Raw genomic sequence first — 17,056 nt, 5'->3', positions numbered from 1 at the left:
TTGACCAAACATCTTTCACCGAGACTGGTTCGCGCTGTAGATGATCAATTTAGCCAGTAGAGTACGAAATCTAGCATGGGAGTTTTACGGTGTGCAGCAAGTATACTGATTATGCAGTGGGAATATGCTACTTTCTTCTTACTTTGAGTTTTAAACTTCATGGTGAACCATGAACTGACATTTTGCTCAGTCAATTGCAATGAGCTTCCGCATTTCTTGGTCGCCGATGCGGCTGCTGGAAAAGAAATAGAAAAACAGTACTGTTTCTGGAAAGCCATCGGACTTACACGCTTCACTCCAAAAACCGCCCGCACATCTGTTTGTTGGTTCAGCCCCTTTGCAGACAATAACCGAGATCTACAGGGTGTCACAAAAGAAAATTTACGCGGTCTTTTTTACCGCAAGAATAAACTAGACATCGCCAAACGCTCATTCTCTGCCCAAAGGTAGCGCTAGAGGTCACAACCAGATGCCAAAGTTTCAGATCGATCCGATAAGTTAATCAAAAGTTATTAGTGATTTTCTGAAAATTTCAATGCGAAAATGGAGTTCATTTTTTCCCGTTTTCGGTTTCTGGTGCCATAGAGCCCCATGTGTTTGAAAACTCCGTCGGCCGCCATTTTTCCATTGAAATTTACAGAAAATCACTAATAACTTTTGATTAAGTTATCAGATCGGGCTGAAACTTTGGCATCTGGTTGTGACCTCTAGCTCTACCTTTGGGCGAAGAGTAAGCGTTCGGCAATGCCTAGTTTATTTTTGCGGTAAAAAAGACCGTGTAAATTTTCTTTTGTGACACCCTGTACTAAGTATATATAAGGATGACGTGACTGAAGAAATACGATATGCGCAGTCACAATGCGCAAGCAACATTTCATGTTCATTATCCCCACGCAGACCGCGTACTTAATCTAATTACTTTTATATGCGAACGTATCTTTTTAATTTTTTTAAATGCCCCTGTGTACTATGGACTTCATTTGGCCTTTAAGGAATCGGCGAAGTGCATGCCTAGTGTCGACATTTCGTGCTGATTGGTTCCTGAACAAAGCACTAATTTCTAAGTGCCGTTTCAAACGCCCGTAATACAAAGGGCAGGCGGATGCTTAAGGTTCCCCTAGGTAACGTAATATGTTGAGCTTCGATATCAGCAACTGGAAACCAAGAGCAGGTTGTGAAGGAACAAAACACCTAACTAATACTAGCTTAATTATAGACGGTATTTAGCGATTCGGTTAGACCTAGTGATTGAATGGACTTTACCTGCTTTTAATTATCTTCGAAACACAAACTTAGTGTTGTACAAAATAGTGATTACAGCATTGGTAAAAAAGTATGTTTTGTTGTGTCTTTGACAAGTAAAATCCATTATTCTGTTTAGCAGATTATGCCCGAAATGATTAAATATACTAGGTTCCCATACACTTTTTTTTAGAAAATTTGGATGTTCTTGCATGCAACACTCGTCATTGCTGGATAGTGTAGGAATAGCGTAGAAAAAGAGACTGCTGAGGAAAATGGTGTTTTATGATATTTTACCTGCTTCTAGGTACTTTAAAAAGCCGTTTCACCGCGGCTGTTTGGAATTGACTCTAACAATGCTTTTGTCTTTAAGATACAAACCTTGAAGTTCGAAATGCTGGGCTTTATGCGAAAAACATACGAGGACTCAGCATGCGTGTGATCACTGTAATTCCGGAGATGTCACCTGCAAAGGCGTATCTTAGATTTGTCGGGTGTCTGAGAAAATGGCTGGGACAACAAAGTCATGATTGGGATTTCGCGTGTACAACATTTCGTCTGTATGTATGGTGTCCGTGCATGCGTAGCTGAATATTGTGTATACTTGTTGCGTGTATACAAATATCTCTCGGATGCTGCTAGCATTGCTAGTATGCCAGTTGTGTTGTGTGTGTCAGCATTCTAAGGGTGTCGGTGTGCGTTTAGGCGACAACCCGAGAGCAGGCTGTCTTATATCGTTCAGGGAGTCAAGTCCTCTAGTGTTCCGCGTCCATATTTATTTGAGCTTAGTCAGAACGTTCAAACCTACTAGACCTACATTCAAACGAGGCAATCCTTCTCTTAACGGTATCCGCCGATAAACGCTTTGAGTTTACATAATGAACCTAACCGATAGGCTGAGCTGATTTGACAACGATGAAGTATCTAGGGCTGGCAGTTAGACTTGAATAAAATCATGCTAAATACCCTACAAAAACAATACAAGAAAAACGGCACGACAATTTTTTTTTTTAGGTTCTCCTCGTTGACTAGTTCCGTTTTCCGAAGCAAGTTCCGTCGAAGCAATCGCGTCTTCTTCGAGAAGACCACTTTCCTTATGTGCCGCATTGCTTCCTTTCGAAGGGTGGGAATGAAGGAAACACGGAGACTAAATTTATTGGCGGCGTAGTAAATTTCCCTTGGAGACCGTACGAGGCAGGTTCCGTTCTATTCAGTGGGTGTTTGTTTTGGCAAATCGAGAGTGCCGAACCACCGGGGATTTGTCCGCTCGGAATCGGTCCCTTTCTTCCGCAAGATCTCTGTTCATTGGTTTCTAAATCTCAATCCCTCTATCTCAATCTCTATATCGATTCCTTTTTTTTATTCTCGAAAATTGAATTCTTTTTTAGCGGATGTAAAAAATTTGTTCGTTTGTCCACTCATCCGTCCGTGCGTTTCCCGTTAAATTTAGAGGGGGAATTGACGTCACCTTTATATCCACGAATTTAGTTTTCCCGCCAAGGTTGGCGGGAAAAATGACGTCACGAGAAGTATACCTCAATTCACTTTGCAGTAAACTTAGCGAGAAAATTGACGTTACGTGACCTTTAGACTGAGCCAGTTTCCCATGTGGTATTAGAGGTGGATATTCATTAGGGTATATTCACTCTCCGAAACTACTGTCCACTGTCTTTAAAACAAATATGAACGATCGTTTCTCGAATAATGCATTCTATGTTTAATGGGACTCTAGAGATAAAGATTGCTGACATTTTTTTTCATTTTTTTTATACCGTATTTGCTTGAGTAATAGCCGCACTGTCTATTAAGAAAACCAGATAGTTCGCTTTTCCGCAGAGCATGAGGATTGCCAATCACCGCGATCAACAGCATGATTCCAGCGGTTTACGGGACAGAGATAACGTCTTAGAGCGAAGGTACCATCTGTGAAGATTGCATTTGTATGGAGACTCGTGTTTTCGATCTAGTTATTCCCTATGTTATTTATGCGCAACGTGATGATTTGAAGCACATGTGCTTTGCGGGAAAGTAGACGCAAGGGCCTTGTTCATAGATAGTGCGGCTATTACTCGAGTAAATACGGTAATGCTTTTTTCACTCTTCCAGCCTTCCGGTATTTCTTTCCGTTACAAAAATGAGCTGATACTGGGCGTCGTCAATTTTTTAGATGAAATTCAATTTGTCTTTTTCTTTACAGCATGTAGTAACATGAGAAGTACCACATTTATTCGACACCTTCACCCATAGCAAGGCCAAAGCTCTGAACTGTATTTACGTCACCCACAATTGGCCTGAACGTGGTACATATGGGCACGGGTGCTGCATCAGTCTTCGGAAGCGACTCGTGCTCAATAGATGCTCCGTTATGGCCGTCAGTAGATTACGTCATAAAAATAGCACTACGGCCTTCTTATCTAAACCACGTTTATACAGTCTTCTAGATATGTAGATATCTAGAAGGCGGTAAGAACGCGGCGTTGATATGTATAACAACCCAGAGTTTCTCCTTACCTGACACCCCGCAGGTGCTAACGCTTCCCTTCCTCTCTTTCTCTCTCTTTTTCTTTTTTCTACTAGCGGGTTTGGAGGCCGGAAAGCATCGGTGCCAGACCCAAGCTAAAGTCGCGCCCCTGGTCGGCTCCTGCTCCTCCCGGGTGGCAGTCTGGCCCGGGGTTTGAGCCCCGGCGAGCTCCAGCCCCTCACCAACAGCTCCGACGTCCGGAGTGTCAACCCTGCAGCTCTGGCAGATGGTGTTCCTCCGATGCGTCGTGGACCCCGCCGCAGACCGCATGGTGAGCGACGTCGCATCGTCCATATCTTTGGAATTACCGTACGAAGCTTGTATTTACGCTTCTATGGGTTAAGAAAAGCGGGATAAGCTCCTCTCGTAAAGCCCTCCACTCTTTCAACTTAGGCATAGCGAACGCTGGAGAGTAGGAGAAAAAGTATGCCAGTTCACTTGTCGTCTTTCCAGCGTTCGCTCTGCTGAAGAGGAAAAAATAAAGGGTTCAGCGGCAGCGGCAGCGTACGGACGCCAAATAATCAACTCTGCATTTTACAGCCCGCTGCTGAGGACCCTCCTGCGTCTTTGAAGAAGATTTCGTTACTTGGCATACTCGCGGCCTGGAGACAAGCTCTGTGGACAGTGTACCTGCTACAGCGTCTTCACATTGCATCGCAGAGACTGCCATCTATCCCAGTCACTTCCAACTACCTGATTAGTTATCGCTCGCTTCGAGTGGGCGGTGGCTGCGAGTGCGTCTATTACTTTGGTGGCGGCAGCGGCAGCGTACGGACGCCAAATAATCAACTCTGCATTTTACAGCCCGCTGCTGAGGACCCTCCTGCGTCTTTGAAGAAGATTTCGTTACTTGGCATACTCGCGGCCTGGAGACAAGCTCTGTGGACAGTGTACCTGCTACAGCGTCTTCACATTGCATCGCAGAGACTGCCATCTATCCCAGTCACTTCCAACTACCTGATTAGTTATCGCTCGCTTCGAGTGGGCGGTGGCTGCGAGTGCGTCTATTACTTTGGTGGCGGCAGCGGCAGCGTACGGACGCCAAATAATCAACTCTGCATTTTACAGGTTGGTGGTTTAGATGTTCTAAGTCTCTAAAATATTGTATTTCGCTGTCGCTGTTGCTGCCACAGGAGTTTTTTGTGTGAGCAGTGCTTTGCTTGTACAGTGCTTTTTGCCTTGTTTAGTGACTAACGCTGTCGACGTGTTTGGTTGTAAGAGCAAGATGGCCACGGGATTCACTAACACCTGCCTGTCGTGTAATGAAGCTCTGTCAGAAAAGAGTCTGAAAATGAAATGTGTAGAGTGTGAGTATTCTTATCACCTCGGTGCATGTTCAGGTATACAGGAATCGACCTTTAAGACTAAGGGGGAGAGCTGGCATAGTGCATGGCGCTGTCAAACATGCCGAATCTCGAAGCAACGAAGTAGTAAACCAAAAAAGGATTCTGAAGTGGACGTCATGGTTGCGCTGGCTGCCATGAATAAAAAGCTGGATAGTCTACTTGACCTTAAAGAGACTGTAAATGGCATTGAACAGGCTATTCAGATGCTATCGGACAAGTACGACGGTGTGATAAGCCGCATGACCCAACAGGAGATGGATTTAAAAGAACTGAAAAAAAGGGTCGAGAGAGTAGAGCAAGATGAGGCAAAAGCAGAAATCAGGCAACTCAAAGATCAAATAAATGAACTCGAATGGCGATCACGACGACAGAACTTGGAATTACACGGCATCCCGACGACTGAAAAAGAAAATATGATGGAAAAAGTGAACAAAGTAGCAAGGTCACTGCGCTTGCCAGAACTAACACCCACTGATATCGTATCAATGTACAGGCTGGCCTCTAAGCCTGATAAGATACCTGGTATTATTGTTCGTTTCATGAGTCAGACTACTCGAGATTTATGGCTTAGCAAACGATTGCACCTTAAAGAAGACGGAAATAATGTTTACCTTTTAGAAAATCTGACGAAACATGAAAAATCCTTACTTTGGTCTGCGAAGGAATGTGCAAAGGAAAAGGCTTACAAGTACGTTTGGTACAGAAATGGTAGGGTTCTTGTGAGGAAAGCGGACGGAAAACCAGTTATCGTTATCAAGAGCATTGATGACTTGGAGAGGTTGAGATAGAAAGGCTGGTAACGCGCCGCCATGAATTTCGCTAGTATTTTTTCCTTTTTTGTCAATGACAGACAGTGCTTATTTATTGCCGAATGAAGTGGGAAATTGCTTTAGATCCAAGTTGAAAACCCCCCTTTCTTTGTTTCATTTGAACGCGCAGTCAGTGCGTAATAAGTTTGAGCAATTTGATGCGTTTTTGGAAGGTTTTGGCATTTCTTTTGATGTGATTATGTTAACAGAAACGTGGTACAATCAAGATGACAGTGTTGATAACTTAGAAAATTACTATAACTATAATTTATGCAGAACCTCACAACGAGGGGGAGGAGTTTCAATGTTTATAAAGAAGTCCATAGAGTGCAATATTGTCCATCAATTCACTAAACTCACCGATGATTATGAAATTTTGACAGTGCAATGTGCCCACGGTGTTTTTTCTGTTATGTATAGACCGCCAGGAGGCGACATGTCTTGCTTCAACGCTTTCCTAGAAACGTTTTTCAATTTTTGGGGGGAAAGGCATTTTAAATGTGTCCTTGGAGGTGATCTTAATATAAATATGCTGGAACCGACACGGCAACGTGAACAGTTTTCGATGTTGTACCAATCATATGGCTATATTAATGTTATCAACGAACCTACGCGTTTCACCGCTCAGAATCAAACATTGCTGGATTTATTCTTGACAAACGTTTTCGAAGTAGATGTACATGCTGGTGTGATCGGGGCCACCATAAGTGATCATCTTCCTATTTACATGTTCATTGATTCAAGTGTTAATCACAAGAAAAAGCATTCTCGTGAGTTTTATTACAGAGATATAAGTCATAGAAACCTCGAGCGGTTTCGAGAACAGATCAGTCATACCAACTGGGATTCTGTTTTTTCCAAGGTGTCGGCCGACGAAGCATATGAAAGTTTTCTTGAAACATTTTCCAACATATATAATTGTAATTTTCAATATAAACGGTATGTTAATAGCAAGAAGTGCAGAAAACCATGGGTTACACCCGATATGTTAAAAATGATGCAGAAAAAAAATACACTCTACCAAAAATTTGTGCTCACTAAAGACTTGACTGTCTTATCAGCTTTCAGAAAGCAAAGAAATAGAATAACAAGTGAGTTACGACGGTCAAAACGAGCATACTACAACTCTCTATTTCTAAATGTGAAGCGAACGGAGGTTGTGTGGAAGAACTTAAATGCGATACTGCATGAAGGTAATAAATTGGAACCAATTACTGAACTAACAATTGAAGATGAAATAAAAACCGGAGCTACTTTGGCAAATGCATTTAATGATTTTTTTGTAGATTTAGTAAACAGTGTTCCTTCAACTGAAGCTACGAGATATGTTAAAAGTGTCCCAGAAAGTATATTCTTTTTCCCAACGGATGAGGAGGAAGTAATTTCTATTTTTACATGTTTAAAAAATAGTAAAAGTTGTGACATTAATGATATCCAAATAAAACCTGTTAAATACGTAATCAAATCGATTGCTTCGATTTTAGTGTATGTTTTCAATTTATCGATTCAGACTGGCATTTTTCCACGTAAAATGCAGGTAGCCAAGGTGTCAGTGCTTTATAAGACAGGGGATAAAAACGAACTGGGAACTACAGGCCGGTTTCTGTTTTGCCAATTTTTTCTAAGGGATTAGAAAAAATAATTCATAAAAGATTATATCGTTTTTGTGAAAAGCATTCCATACTATCTCCTCATCAGTATGGGTTTCGTAAGGGCTGTTCAACTGAATTAGCCCTATTAGAACAAAAGGAACTAATTCTTAGCAATATTGAAAACAGGCTTCTTACGTTAGGAATTTTTATCGATTTTTCGAAGGCATTTGACCGCCTTAACCATGAAACCTTACTACAAAAACTGCTAGCTTACGGCGTTAGAGGTAAAGCTCTTGACATTATTAGAAGTTACTTGCAATCCCGGTTTCAGATGGTGGTAATAGATGGCTACCACTCTAATAGTAGACAAATGAAAAATGGCGTTCCGCAAGGAAGTATTTTAGGGCCGCTTCTTTTTAACTTATATATCAACGATATAGTAAATATTGACTCTAAGGTGCATATGATAATTTATGCGGATGATACTTCCATTTTTTTCTCGGGCAGAAATACTTCTGAATTGATAGAAGCTGGTAATCGGTTTCTTCATAAACTGAATGAATGGACTATTTCTAACTCACTAGTTATAAACAGTAAAAAAACAAAGTCTGTCATTTTTAGATCAAAAGGAATAAATAATATATGTCAGCAGCAGGCCCTTACCTTAGGTGCACAAACTATCGAAATGGTTAAGACAGTTAAGGTGCTTGGGGTAATGTTTAACGAATATTTGCGATGGGATGAGTCCATTCAGTCTACTGCAAAAAAGCTATCAAGAGTAGCGGGTATCATTTATAAGTGCAGGGAAAAACTACCTTCATCGGTATTGCTTCTTATTTACAACTCTTTGTTTTATTCTTGTTTTAATTATTGCTTTTTGGTATGGGGAAATTCTACTTATTCGAATATTAACATTCTTTATTTGTTACAAAAAAAAGCAATTCGTGCGATCTGTAATGAGGCTTACTGTAGCCACACAACACCCATGTTCAAAAGATTAGGCCTGATTAAAATAACAAATTATTATGACTATAAACTTATTCTCATGTACAAAACAGCATTAAATAAGCCAGACAGTATCTTCCTTTCCCTGTCCTCCTTACAAACAAAGCAGATTTCATATGCTGTTCGACACGCTGACACCTGGATAGTCTCTCGTTCAAGAACCAATTATGGTGACCAGATGCTGCAGTATAGGCTACCTAAAGTTTTAAATACTATGTCCCTTTTGGGTGTTGAAGTTGAAGTCATTTCCAAAAAGTGCTTACGTTCCAGATTTGTTGAATTGTAATATTTTAACTAGTCAAAATAGTGTACCTATAGTTATTTTTGTATCGTTACTGTTTTGTTTAATTTTGTATTTGAGATTGTTTACTCTGCGATGACTGCTGTTGCTGCCGAAGGGGAGGAAGGGACCCTGTCAAGCAGTTCCTACTGCTTTTTTCCCATCCTCCCACTCTTCATTGAAGAGAAAAATAAACTTGAAACTTGAAACTTGAAACTTGTCCTGCTTTCTTAATCTGCAACAAGATATAAAGGTAGATATGGTTCATCTGGTTTCTTCAGTTACTTTGAGTTATTCGAATACGAATTTGTTGTCACTGTCGCAGATCAGACACTTTCCAAAAGTCCACGCCAACGTCTACCCGCCTTTGCATGATGACATACTTTGAGCACGTAATGATACCGAGCGCTAAGTCAACCTTCGGCGAGCACTTGGACCCAAGGACGGGTGGATCGATGTTAATGGCTATACCCTTTGTAACGGGTGGCAGCCTGCTCCACCTATCCTCATTACTATGCCGTCCGCATACATCAGTCCTGGTATTACCTATATTGCATTTCTCCCTCCTTGCATATAACACGCATCACATCCTAAGTTGCTCTGTTCTAATTGTTTTTCCATTTCACAGAGATATATTAGGAAGGAGAGAAGTGACACTGGAGAGCCATGCCTGTGCCTTTTTTTTTTGATGCGGGTTGTGAAATTTATGCTTCCCATGTTATAACTACCTTAAGCAAAGAAACCTAACAAAATTTGCATATAAGTGACATTCTTTCAGCTGACCCCAGAGTATTTCCTGGCTCACGTTATTGTGCGCTCCTTCACGTCCGAATAAGCAAACCATAAAGAAGTTCGCTTCTGCATTGCTATTTCTATAGATTGAGTGGTGGAGAATAGGTTGTTCTTCAGTCTTCTATCTCTACGGAATTGTTTTTTTTCGAGCTCACCCGGTGTTGGCATACCTTCTGCCCGTTTCTGAATTTTCAGCTCTCCTATCTGCATAGCTAATCTTTATGGCACTGAAGTTACGGTTATCGGGCAATATGAACTAATGCTTTCTTTGTTTCCACTACCTTCATATGTTAGTCTTATTGTACTTAGTTTTCGAACATCGGGTATCTCTCCTCCCATATTTATTTGATTAATCGCATGCCGCAACTTCAATTTGCTTGTTTTTGTAGTGCCTTTATGACTTCTAAGGGTATGTCATCTGGGCCTGTCGCTGCACCTGCTGGGACCGTAATTTCTGCCTTGTCACATTTTCTTGTGGTAGCCTCTACTGTTACACCATTCTGCTCCTCCTCTACACTGCTGCTGTCAGTGCTCTCCACTGTTCTACTGTGCTCAAGCGCGAGGAAAGCCTCTTTGATTGTCTGTGTAATATACGCCCATGCCTCTTCCCCTTTACTCTCTTCCCCTCCTGTGTAGTCGATAAGTGTTAGAAACCCCCTGTTCTTCTCCCTGCGCTGTAATGGGCTCCCAAAACCTTCTTGCCGCAGTTTGAATTTTTTTCATTGATTTCCATCATCCACTGCACTCATGCACTCCCAATTCTGGCGTGTATTAAAGCTGATGCCTTCCTTTTCTGCTCTTGGAAGTTCTCCAATTTTGATGCTACTCCAGCAGTCAAGGCTATCTTTTTATTTGCCCACCAACGTTGCCTAGATACCTCTTGGTGCCGCAATATGGCCGCTTTGACCTCCTTATCCAACAAACGTTTTGGTTTGTCTTCGTTTTTGCTCTCCTCTTTGTTTAATTCAATGCGTTTTTAAATTTTTTTTAAAGATTCCTCTCAGATTCTTAGAAGTCCATTCTCTTTTTTTATACTATGTTCTGCATAGGTTTAGATACTTTTTTTTTTATTTTAGCTTCACTTAGTTCCGTCTTGTCTCCTCATTTCTGAGCTAGTTGTTCTGGTTTGGTTGCGCGAAATTTAATCGTAAATTATTTTGCGGTCACTTTCTAAGCTTGTTGTACTTTCTTCATCCATTTCCATACTTTCTAATTTGAGATTAGGCAGTAGTCTATTGTTTAGTGTGAGTTGTTTCATTCCCACGTTAATTTCCCGTTACATTTTCTATGTCCATTAACTATCACTTGGTCCAGGGCATCACAAAAAAAACTTCTAACAACTTTCCGGTTGCATTTCTGAGCCCGCCGAACTCCTCTAAGTTGGCATTCATATCTCATATGATTATTACTTCTCCATTAAGACAAATTTTTTTCATGTTCCTTGATATACGCGTAAAGTGATCTACATTTTCCTCCCTTGAGTCGTTTCCTGTTTTCAGGTACGCAAACCCATAAGAGTGTTCAGTCCTGTTACCCTACCTTTCAGCCACAAGTGTTCTCTGCAGCTATCCTTCTCTCTTTCGCAGTCTTGTCTTTTAACTGACGTGCCTACTCCTTTACCCTTGCATTCACCTCCCCTTGGGTTTCATCCCATCCAAGAGTCGCCTAGTATTGACGGTGGTTCCCCCTCACCTCTAAGGTTTGTTTCTGCTATCGTATGCACTGTGAAATTTTCAGGTTCTAATTGCTCACCAATCTCCTCCCACTTTGTTCTGTTTCTACCTCCTTGCACGCTTGTGGACCCTACATTGGCTCCTTTTCCATGGATGCGACCGTGGCGGATCGAATCAAGAGGTGACCGGTCACGCGCCCGCGATCCTCCTTTCCCTTCCTCTTCTACCCAATCATAGGCGATTAATCTCAATTCGATTCGCTACGATCGCATCCATGTAAACTCAGCCATTGAGCCGAGTGTTTATCTTAGTTCTACGGGGTTTCCTCGTGCTCTCCCAGCAGCTCCTGCGTTGCTCACACCCAGGAGCTTCTCGCGATTCAGGTACCGGTGCATATGGTACTCGTACAATTCCACCGGTGCCCTCCAAGCTTTGTGGGTCCCCAAATAAAGCTGCAACATAATCCCAGCCTCTCTTCCACTCTGCTACCTGTGTCTTCCCTGTAGTGGATTCCATCTTGTGTAAACGAAGAGGAGCCAGCCGCATAAGCTTTCTAGTTTACCTCTTTTACGCCGTACTGAAGTCGTCGGCTCATTCCTTCAATCACTCGGTTAGCCCCAATCATCCTCCTTTCAATGTCAAGAGGCTGTCCCTGCACACGTGGGATAGTGCCTACTGCCACATGCATCCACTCACTGGCCAGTCTTAGCTTCCGCAGTCCTACCTTTACCTGCTTTCTCAAGTTCTGGCTCCTCCCGCTCAGCACGTCGTTTAGTCCTGCATGGATCAACGCTTAGCCTCCCCCCCCCCCCCCCCCTGCTGTCCCACAATACCCCCTTTGCTTTGGGAATGGCATCGGCCATGTACTTTCCTGGCTGTGCCTCTACTTGCACCCCATTGTCCCCTTTCACCTTGCCTAGCACTCCCGCTTCGATCCTTGCATGTTGAAGTCTCTAGCTACCAGGACTCTCCTATCCGCCGACAGCTGTCCTCCTTCTCTTGGCACTACGATACTAGCCTGTTCTCCATTTACCACCGGCACCAGGTTAGACTCTAACAATCTACCTCTTTCTCTCTTATTTTTCGCTCCTTCACTAAGGGGCCTACGAACCTCCTTGGTGTCCGCACTGCTATCTCCCTGCGCACTAGCGCTTTGCACCTCTGGCACTAATGAGTCTGTCATATCCATCTTTATCTATTCTCACTGTGCTTCTAGGTTGACCCTCTCCTCAACCTCTACTCTAAGAGTATCTTGCAATTCTGCAATTATTGTTAGTCCTTCCTCGCTCTTCCCCCCGCTCTCTTGACTACGCCGATGGAACGCTCCACTCTACTCTTAAGCTCCTTTTTTTGCTCTTCTAGCCCTGCCTTCCACGCCTTCTCGTGTCTGAGCTTCTCCACCTGCTTCTCAAGTTCCGCCCGCTTCTCCATATCCTCTTTCAGCTCAGCCTTCATGTGCTCTAGCTTGCCTTCATATTCCTCGGTAAGCTCCTGCCACCTGTTTTCGGGCTTCCTTCTCTCCCTCAATTCACCGACCTCTGTCTCCAGCAGGACCAGCTTTCCCCGCTCCTCCTTCAGGTTCCTCGTCATTTCTTCTAATTTAGCCTTCCACTCTCTTTCTAGCTTTTTATAGAAAGCTAGAAAGAGAGTGGAAGAATAAATTAGAAGAGATGACGGGGAAACTGAAGGCCTTTCTCGATCTTCTCACAAAGTTGGCGAGCGAACGTACATTTTTTCTGCGTCAGCTACGCTCTCAAAGTCAATTTCTTTTAAATAGGACCAGCGTGTCTACAACATAAAAAAATCCCACAAAAAACTTTAAAAAAAACTGTCCCTATTCTACTTTCCTATGGCCTGCGCTGCCGCCTACGCTGACCTAACTCCTTAATCCTACCGCTATTTATATCTGCCGCTATTACACCATGTTCGCTCTAAACACCAAAAATATAAGAAAAAAAAACACTTAGCGTCGCAAGTTGACAACAGCTCGAAAACACGTCCACTCCCTGGCAACCCAACCTGGGAGCAATGGCAAGGACGTTTAAATAGGGCAGGACCCGGCATGACGTCATACCCAGCGACGCCGGAAAAAGAACCTAATCCCAGACTGCCTAGCGCGCCGACGCTAGGGTGACCACCTTTCTGCTATCGAAATGCGGGACACTGGAGGCGAGGGGGGGGGGGGGGGGGAGGTGGAAGTTTATTAACACACACACCACGAACCGAGGCTCTGTTAACACATTTATTGTCCTGTGCTGTTTATACACCTGCTAATTGTATTGCAGCAATTAAGCTAAATTAAGTTTCACTACGAGTGAAGTATTTTTAGGCCAAATATGTTATTAAATGTGTCGAAGTTGAAAACATAAATCGACTGTAGCAGAACTCAATGCATCAAATGGAAATAAGAAACAGTAAATATCTTTCGGGTTATTGTTTCCTGTCAACGCCTACTTTTATCAGCATTGTCCTACACAAATTTTTAACATTATGTTCTTTTTCGACCGTTGCGAGTTGCAGGCTTTCTGCCTTGTGTGGCTGTCTTCACTCAAACAAAATCCGCAGCAACCTTTTTGGCTTTGACAGAGCGATATCAAAATAATTACAATATTTTTATGTTGAAGCTTTGGCAGCAATTTTTCTTAGAATATTTTGCCACCAAGGGAAGAGGCACAACGGAGCATGCGCGTCGGTTCTCCTGCAAGAACGACGGTCGCTTCCCGCAATGCTTGGATATAATTTGGCGTACCACTGCGATTCATACGATTACCAGCGACCTCCGCACTTCCCCGTGCTCCGTTGTTCGGCAGCGCCACGAGTTATGAAGTGAAGTTCATTACATTATGAAATGCGGGACATTTTGAAGATTTGGGATTTTCTTGCGGGACGCGGGACACAAGCCCTCAATGCGGGACAGTCCCGCGAGTCGCTGGACGGGTGGTCACCCTAACCGACGCGCTCTCACCCAAGCTAAAGTCAACCAGGCTGCTCTCCGCTCGGTCGTCAGGCTAAGACTACGTCTGCTCCGTGCCTGCAGTCTGCTTCGTCTGCTCGCTGTCGCGGCTGGCTTTCGATTCGATCAGAGCACAAAAAGATGTTTCGATGCGAACCCACATTCTCATCAAGGCGGAATGAAACCAACACCTTCTGGAAGAAGGGTTTGCGCGGCTTACTCAAGCCGCGATGCCATTCTCAGCGTTCGTGCGTACGACGACTGACAGGCGATCGGTTTTCAAAGCCGCGCTACGACGACTCGTGCGAGACGACGCTCCAGGCGCCGTCGCGCGGTGTCGAGAGCGTCCGCTACACGCCGTCTTCCTACTGCTCAGGCAAGTGTTGGGCTCCAAATCTCGCCTGTTCGACACCGATTCAGTGGACGCTGCAATGAAATATTAGGGCAAACAAAAATCAATTTGACGAGCTCCCAATTGGTTGAGAAGAGTTCGTAGCCACGCCTATTTCCGTTACACTTTACGCCATGTATGGAGAATATGGACGCCACCTCCTGCCCCTTATAACGTCATTGAGCAATGGCCACTGCGAATGTTGCCTGATAAACTTTAGAAAAGGGCCTATTGCCACCGTCGAAGGTGATTATTGAGTTTTACTGTCGGGATTAAACGTACGGCCATTTATCTAATCCAGCAGTGCATGTCTTTACTGGATGAAGTAAACTTTCTGAGCAAAAAGAAAAGTTCCAAGCAAAAAAAAAAAAAAAAGAAAAACTTAGGGTACTTCGGAAACATAATATCTGCCTCAGTGGCTCTTTCGCCCACAAAACCTAAAGCTCCGTCCCTTTCCCACACAAAAGGGTGTCGTTGTGTCGCCAACCTTATCCTGGTAAGAAGGTCTCTTTTTGAAGGTAATACAGTCAAATATAGTTTAAGAAACGCGCTGTGTACCTTGTTGTCTTCAGATTTTTTTCTGCGTACGTTGTTCTTCGAAGCCTTTGTGAACTGATACTGCAATCGTATTCGCTGCAAAGCTCTAATATGCAGCTTGCGACTCGTCATGCCCTGCGTTTTTTTTTTTTGTTTTTTTTTTTAAACCTGCGAGTGATTGCAAACATAAATCATCTTCTTGAATACTAGGCTAGGTGGCGCAAGTTGCCGCCCGTTATAAATGGTACAGCCATTAGCATCCACCCATCCATTCATTTATCCAGCTCCCTAGATTTTATAATATTAATCCCCAAGGAAGTGTATGTAGTTATACATGCACTTGATTCTCCGTTTCATGCTCTGTGATGCCAAAAACATCTGTGCCTTTTTTTAGTATCGAGTTTTTCGCTATATTTATTTATTTATTTATTTATAATACCCTCAGGGCCACAAGTGGCGTTACAGAGGGGAGTGGGTTTACATGAAATAGTTGGTGATGGCGTCCCGAAATCTTCCACTGTCGGTGATGCCGATGAGGTTCTCGGGGAGGTCATTCCAGTCCACAATCGCAGATGGTAAGAGCGCCTTCTGGTGTGCGAGGGTGAAGCATTGTGGGCGGGCGATCTTACAAGGATGGTCAATTCTAGCCGAGATGTATGATGGGGGGTTTAAGAGAGATTGTTTAAAGATGGGCGTATAAAATACCTTGTGAAGAAGACAATGGCGAGAGATCCTACGACGTGAAGATAATAGCGGAAGGTCGAGGTGAGCTTTCATTAACGAGACACTCGAAAAACGGGAATAATCAGAAAAAATGAAGCGTGCAGCACGACTCTGAACAGATTCAATTAAATCAGTTAGCGTTGATTGATGAGGATGCCAAATTGAAGACGCATATTCTAATTTGGGACGGACAAGAGTAACGTACAGGAGGCGCTTAAGGTTATTGGGAACAGATCTAAAATTTCGACGGATGTAGCCTAAACTTCGATTAGCAGATTGTACAATGTTGTTAATATGAGTATTCCAAGAGAGGTTAGGTGAAAGATGCACGCCGAGGTATTTATAGTGGTCTGTATATTCGAGTATAGTCCCATCCAAAAGTAGCGTAGGATTAGTTTCTGCTAATGAATTAGAAAAACGCATGCACTTACATTTGTTAGTATTGAGAGACATTTTCCAATTCCGGCACCAGTCGGTTATTTTGAGAAGGTCAGCTTGCAAAATCAGAAGGTCATCTTGAGTAGTAATCTTACGGTAAACAACGCAATCGTCAGCAAACAGGCGAATAACAGAGGTGATACGCATTGGGAGGTCGTTAATATAAATGAGAAAAAGTAGCGGTCCAAGCACGGTGCCTTGAGGAACACCAGAAGAAACAGCAGAGACGTGAGACGAGGCATTGTTAGCGTAGACGTATTGACGGCGTTGAGAAAGAAATGATTCAATCTAGATTAGTACATGAGCGTCAATATTTAGAGTGGAAAGTTTGAGAAGTACAAGTTTATGAGGTACTTTATCAAATGCTTTAGCGAAATCGAGAAATACAGCGATAGTGGGGTATCCGGATTCGAGATTCAAGAACAAATCATTAGTCAGATGAAGAAGCTGTGTTTCACAAGAAAAATTACGGCGAAAACCGTGCTGCACGTCACTGAAGGAAGAGTTAGAGTCCAGGAATGAAACCAAATGCTTGAAGATGATGTGTTCCATTATTTTAGACGAGATGCAGGTAAGAGATATCGGTCTATAGTTGGCTGGTGATGACCTACTACCGCTCTTGTGGACCGGAATGACCTTCCCAAACTTCCAGTCCTCAGGCACGACTCCCGTCTCCAGAGATTGACGAAAGATTTTTGTTAAAAAAAGGCTAGACGTTAGATTAGTGTTACGGAGAATCTTGGAATTTAGGCTG

At 43.1% G+C, this 17,056-nt stretch overlaps 1 pseudogene; it reads left to right on the top strand.

Annotated features, from left to right (window-relative positions):
- Nucleotides 1-17,056, top strand: part of LOC120842701 — a 112,529-nt pseudogene that overhangs the window by 37,027 nt on the left and 58,446 nt on the right.

The sequence above is a fragment of the Ixodes scapularis genome, unplaced genomic scaffold (genome assembly GCF_016920785.2).
Source record: "Ixodes scapularis isolate PalLabHiFi unplaced genomic scaffold, ASM1692078v2 PGA_scaffold11__112_contigs__length_91849675, whole genome shotgun sequence".
Classification (NCBI taxonomy): Eukaryota; Metazoa; Arthropoda; class Arachnida; order Ixodida; family Ixodidae; genus Ixodes; species Ixodes scapularis.
This window is presented reverse-complemented; position numbering and strand designations above follow the sequence as displayed.